We start from the raw sequence: 7,272 nt of genomic DNA, 5'->3' as shown, positions 1-7,272 counted from the left end.
ACCACGGGAACATCAAGTCATCCAACGTCCTCCTCACGCTGTCCTTTGAGGCCCGGGTCTCTGATTACGGCCTCCCCCACCTCACAAGGTCTGACCTGAAGGGCAGGACCGACCCGTCAAAGGCGGATGTGTATGACTTCGGGGTGTTGCTTCTGGAGCTCCTGACTGGGGAACTGTCTACCACGACTCTCCACAATGAGGCAGGTCATGTTGTTGATCTTCCTGCGTGGGTCAACTACATTGTTTACACGATGGGGACTTCTGAAGTTTTCGATGCGAAGCTCAGACGGTACCACGGTGTGGAGGAGGGGATAAAAGAGCTGTTTGTGGTGGCAAACAGTTGAGTATTCTCGAATTCGCGCCCTCGGATGTCTGAAGTATGGAGGAAGATCGAGGAATTGTGTAGTCCTGGGGGACAATGAGATGGGAACTCACAGCCCGAAGAGGTCAGTGAAGGGACCAAGGATGCATCTTCTTGGCATATTCCTAGTGCGCAGGTAGACAAGGACTCACAGCTCAACCAATTCAGAGAATTGGACAATGATATGTATACTCGGTGAGTTGATTTAGAGACTGCCAAAAATGCTTCGTCGCGTAACTTCATCACGACCACGTTTAGCAACATGAAATAAATTTAATTGTTTAAACTAAAGAAGAGGAGTGGGGAAAGGGGGAGAGAAACATGTGAGTTCCGCATCCCTGGGGCAATTAAGAACAGTAAGGAGTTTCAGGGCCATTGATTACTTGGATAGTAGGAAGAACTGATAAGGGCAACTACCTCCTAAACACCGATCATGCGATAAGAGAACGCGCCCACCCAAAATAAATTAATCAATGATAGCAAGAGCACAAATTTATGTGTGACGATCCATAAAAAAAATTGTCAACTGCCTTGGATATATCGAACTGACTTCTGGTTTTCCCTTCATGATGTGGAGCTGTTCTAGCTCTTTCGAGATGCTTCATGGAAAATTTTTGATTCAATCTTCTTGCACGATGGCCTTACTCAGTGGATACTTTTGCAGGAAACCACCAGATGGGGTCTGTGAAATTTCCGAAAGAGTTTATGGTAAGCTTTTTATACGTTCAATATTGGTTCTTGATAATATGAACGTGCAAAATTGACAGGTTACCGGATTCTACCTACTTTCTTTTGTTTTAGTGTTCTGAATTCATAGAGCTGGTATTAATGGCCTCAACTTTTGTATTCTACGATTGACTTCCTCTAGGGACAAAAGTACTTCCTCTACGATTGACAGGGAGCCACTTTGGTTAAGCAAGAAAGTTTAGCTTACTTTCATCCTTCTGCTACAGCATTACTGGCATAATATACCATAGAAATTTACAGAATTTTAGGTGTAAAAATGGGGCTCTAGGGCCATAAAAATCAAGTTAATACCACGAAAAATCCAAACTGGTACACCTGTGACAAATCTACCCCTAACTATTTTTTTGACCACCAAAAACCCCACACTGGGACAGCTATAATAATTTTACCCCGAACTAATTTTTTGACCACCAAAAATCCCAAACTGGTACACCTGTGACAAATTTACCCTCCGTTAGTTTTCGTTAAATTTTACTTTCAAATTACTAAGTTTGATGACACGTGGTAGTTGACGGGTGTAACAGTTTGGGGTTTTACCCCTCTATTTGTCACAAGTTTACCAATTTATGATTTTTCGTGATATTAATCCAATTTAACGGATATTAACGGAGGGTAAATTTGTCACAAATATACCAGTTTAGGGTTTTTAGTGGTCAAAAAATTAGTTTGGTGTAAAATTATCATAGGTGTACCAGTTTGGAGTTTTTGGTGGTCAAAAAATAGTTCGGGGTAAATTTGTCACAGGTGTACCGGTTTGGGGTTTTTGGTGGTCAAAAAATTAGTTCGAGGTAAAATTGTCACGAGTATACCAATTTGGGGTTTTTCGTGGTATTAACCCATAAAAAATCAAGGATAGATTTCATAGTCTATGATAAGAAACGGAAACCTGTTTCTTGCAGAAGCATTGTAATATCTTATTGGAGGTCTTTTGAGCTGAACTCTATGCCTCCTATCAACAAACAATGAGAAAGCCAGCTTATATAAGCATTACCTACGTAATAAATTATTTCGTTGGCCCTGGCAGTCTGCTTTTGATACTCTTTGTGTCACGCCCCGAACCCCACGGCGCGCGAGCATCCCTACTTAGGTCGAATTTGTTACAACGTCCCAGGACGCGTCGCCGACCCAACGCCCAACACAACAAGCATTGCACATCCGAAAGCAATATATATATAAATCACCCGTACAATAATCAGCAAATGACCAAGGGTAGAACAACAACCAGCATTACAAAATATATACTTGCATCAACCGGGGGAAACATAAGCACTGCCAACATACCGAGCACTCAAACAACCTCACATACAGGCTTACCAAAAGAGCACCCGAAAACCACCGACACAACAAAAGGGACAGGTGGTTTGGTTAACTTGACCCCACTACAGGCTAACCTATCTTCCAAAAAGTGACTGGTCGAGCCTACTCTACACAACCCTTAATCTATCCCGGTGGCACCTAAGGTTTGTCCTCCACTCCACTATCTCCTGATTCCTCTGACTCGAGCTCCGGAGGGATCGCTTGCAATGGCTGAACAGCCTGCGGCTCCACTGGGGGCACCACAGGCGGCTCCTGATCCGGCTTCTCGGGATCAACGATCTCGCCATCGGGAGGCTTGATCGCTGAAGGATCCCACTCACCAACTCCATCCTATGGGATATCAAAACTCCTCAATGGGCCGGTCTCCTCTAAACCATCTCGATACGTCCACGTCATGTACAAATAGGGCTTTAGGAGTAATCCACCCTCGTCAACCCAAACCACGCTCGAGTGCTTCACATAAGCTCGACCGTCTCCTAGAGGGTACTCCACCTGCTGATTATCCACGTGACTGGGGATCCCAAAACGAGGAGGCGGGTTTCCTGGGTCCATGACTGGGGTCTGAAATGTTGGGTTTTAACAATAATGAGACGAATCTCAGCGAGTAAAACCCTCCAAACCTAAACTAGGCTAACATGCACCTCCTGACAGGCAGACAAAATATACAACACATAATAATTACCAACCAATTGACCTAGGCCCTCGGGCCCAGATCGAGCACACAATCGATTCTGCAGGTTAGGCATTTCATAACAATATTCACGGCACATACGCGATCACACTGGTCACGCGTACGCCATACGCATGCTCATTCTCATCAGTGCCTATACCGCACACAAATCACCGAGTCGCATATACTCGCACACTTGCCAATGCGTTCTCGCATACACATGCCTTTAATATGACCATGCTCATGATCTAGCTCAATACGGCACACTGGCACACTGCTCATTTTCTCAATTAGAGCTCGACCCGCGTAAAACGCATCAGGTCTGACCCGCGTAAAACGCATCAGGTCTATAATCAATATCAACACTTCATGGCCCACGTAAAATGCATCAGGCCCAGTGTCTCTAGCCCGCGTCAAAACGCATCAGGCGCAACACCGATCTCCTTATGAACCAAAACCCGCGTAAAACGCATCAGGCTGGTCGTCTTCCGGACGAACCGAGCATCATCCCGCGTAAACGCATCAAGATGGGTTCAACCCCGCGTAAAACGCATCAGGGCTCTTAGTGATTACACATGCACACAGCCAGTTTTATCTGAACCCCGCGTAAAACGCATCAGGGCTCTTAGTGATTACACATGCACACAGCCAGTTTTATCTGAACCCCGCGTAAAACGCATCAGTGCATTTTCAGTGATCACATGCTCATGTCAGGCACGCATACTCGCACAATCCTCATTTCGAGCCAATGCTCAACAAGCGAAATGTGTAGCCATGCAATCCAGCACTCAGGCAATCACATGATGCACAATGAGCATCAAATTTCAACTCAGGCACTTATTCAATCAATGCCAGGACATGCTCAATAATTGCCACGACGTGCTCAATTAATTATTTGACATGCTCATACTAATCATAATACACCCAATCAACATACTAGCATGTCCATAAAGCAACTCATTTCAATATTGCATGGCACATATTCAACGCACACACTTCGTGCGATTAGAAAAATATAACTTCGCACTCTCTAGGCCCGACATGCTCATCAATTCTCGGCCACATAAGGCCATCAACGTGGCAACCCCAAATTAACGCCCAATCAAGCACAAATCAACCACTCGATGGACAATTACACGGCATATTCGGGATTTCACCATTAAACCTTAAACTTCCGAACTTAGGCCGATTAATCATCACTTGGGTAGCCACTAATTTCGGTCATTCTCAGCCATAAATCAACCTCAAAATATTTCATTAAATCTCCCAATTCATCTTCACATTAGCCACTAATCGAGCAATACAGCATTCACAGAAATCTCACGATTAAACCCCAAATCGTCCGATCTTAGTCCAATTAATCTCCGATGTGGACAGCCACTATTCAACACAATCCCGGCCATTAAGTCTCCACATAATCAACCAATAACCGGTACGTCTAGGCTCTCCCGGCAGTTACGCAATTTAATCCCCAATTGCCCAAACTTAGTCCGAATTTTGATTCCATTGGGACAGCCACCAATCAGGTCGCTTTAGACCATAATTCTACTCCCAAATCAGTATATTGATCCACTAAAATAATCACAATATCAGCCGGGCTCAAAAGCCCAATAATTACCCCTAAATCACACTAATTAATCACTAAATCACCCTAAACCCGTCTAGAAATGCAAAATCGTCCTAATTAGGGTTTAGAGGGTAATACTCACTTAATCCTAAGCTGAAAAGGGCGGCTGGACAAGCGGGGAAGACAGGCGGCCGAACGGGCTCACGGCGGTGCTCCGGCGATCCTCGCGGCGGTGCACGGCGGCGGCGGCGACCGGCGGTCCTCGGCGGTCTCCACGCGGCCGAAGGAGAGAGGATGATGGTCGGGTGGTGGCGGCAACGGCTGACACGGACAGCGGCGGCAATCAGCCTTGGCGAGCGGCGGTCCGACGAGCAACGGCCTTCGGCGGTCGGTCACCCATGGCGTGGCTTCGGCGTGGTCCTCACGCCGAACAAGGGGGGGAGAGAACGGCGAGAGAGTGAGGGGGTGGTCGGTGAGGGTGGCGGCACGGCGGTGGCTTGGACGGACGGTGGCCGGCGGTGACGGGCGCGCGCGGTGGTGCTCCTCCGGCGATCGGCAGTCCAAGGCCGAGAGAGGGAGAACCGACGGGAGACGAGGGAGAGAGAGTGAGGGGGTGCTGGCTTGGTGAGCAAGGAAATGAGGAGGAGAGAGAGAAAAGGGATTAAATAATGGGACTAAAGAGGGGTTTGACCAACTTTCCAAAATGCCCATTTTACCCCTCCTTACTTGGCCAAGATTAATCCAAATCAAAATATCCAAGGGCATTTTGGTCCAATCTTTTTGGGCTGATATAACTCATTAACATATCCAAATATTACCCAACACTTACCCAAAATTCGGAATACTAATAATAGGCCTAGGGGCAAAATCGTAATTTTCCGGTTCCGGGCCAAATTTCCATTTTTCAACCGTACCGACCCCAAATATAGTTGGCCACTCAAAAATGACGTTGTCCTCGCAAAATAGTCGCATTCTTCCACGAAAATCGACATCCAAGTCCGGATTCAATTTGGCGATCAAAATCGCTCAATTACAATTTTAGGGTCTCTCGCTAACGGGCGGCTGTTTCGGGGTTACGCGTATCGACCTAGGGTTGTTCGAGTCGTGACGGTCTTGATTACCGAGAGAACGCGAGGAATTATCACTAGTTCCGGAGGTCACGATCGTTCGGATTTAGTTCGGGATTTGTTCGCCACGCGTGTTTTCGGTCGTGCAGAATCACCCGCGATCCGATCGTACGTCATTGGCCAAACTAAATCCGTCACCCTCCTAGGATCAGCCCACATTGGCCCAAAATATTTCCTCGTCGTTTCTCGGAACCGGTGCCCGATTCGCGATCGGTTCCCTGGTCCACGTACCGTTTTCCTAGTTAGCCATTCCCTTCCGATTAGTATCACGAGAGCGCTCAATTCCGGGCGAGACATACTAAAATCAAATGAGAATATTATCAATCTCATCTATCCCGGAAATGGGTCAAAATTCGGGATGTTACACTTTGTCTGCCAATTATGAGTCTACTTCTCGTATCACTCAAGGGAAACTCATGTACTGGACAGTGATTAGTTCGTGCCACAACCCACAGCTCTTCTGTGACTGCTGAGAGTTACCAGTCGAAAAGGAGAACTCGAGCAAAAAGTCTACTAGACATGCATTATTTAACGATCGACAGTTGGTGAAAAATTTCTAACCTGCATCGCCAACTCCTACTAGATTGAATCGTTTAACCTACATTGCTTTTGAAGAGATTCTAATTAGCCAGGACCGGTCAAAACCAAATAATACATATGGAGAATAACTCTGTATAAGTTTTGAAGTTCCATTAGATCTTCTTAAAATGGTTTAGGTGTGGGTGGTTCTTATTCTGGTTTTTATAAGAGTTTATAACAATAGTTTCATGTTTTCTAACCAAAACACTCGTAGAAACCCCCTCCAATTGAATTTCTCTATTCCTCTATTTGTTACCTCAGTCTAGATTCTACCACAAATTTCTTCTTGTACAGCATGTTTTCATTAAATGTAACATGATTAGTTCTTATTATTTTCCTACTTTGCTTATCCAAAAATTGATAGCTAAAACAATTAGAACCATATGTAATGAAAAAAAAAATTGTAGCCTTTGTGTCAACTCTCTCTATTCCTCTATTTGTTTCCTCACTTTAGATTCTAGCACAAATTTGTCCATGTACAACTTATTTTTATTAAATGTAACACCCTTAGTTCTTATTATTTTCCTATTTTGTTTATCAAAAAATTGATAGCTAAAATAATTAGAACCATATCTAATGAAAAAATATTTTCTAGCCTTTGCGTCAAGCCTGTCTTTAAATACTTGATGATAGATGTCTCCTGTTACCTTTTTATTTGTACGGCAATGTTATGCACATAGTGATTTACATATGGCTGTCGATGCAGTGTTCGATTACTGTCTCACCATGGATTGGTCTTTATTTGGCCAAATTACCAAGGATGACGAATATAAGTGTTACATGAAGGGCATAGTTACAAATCTCCAAGAACAATTTCCTGCTGCTTCTTTAATGGCGCTCAATTTTGAAGAGCAAGAGAACCAAAGCCAAATGGCTAAATTATTGTCTGAACATGATATAAATG

Source organism: Syzygium oleosum, unplaced genomic scaffold (genome assembly GCF_021117445.2).
Source record: "Syzygium oleosum isolate NSW1041296 unplaced genomic scaffold, Sole_v2.1 Sole_v2.16, whole genome shotgun sequence".
Classification (NCBI taxonomy): Eukaryota; Viridiplantae; Streptophyta; class Magnoliopsida; order Myrtales; family Myrtaceae; genus Syzygium; species Syzygium oleosum.
This window is presented reverse-complemented; position numbering follows the sequence as displayed.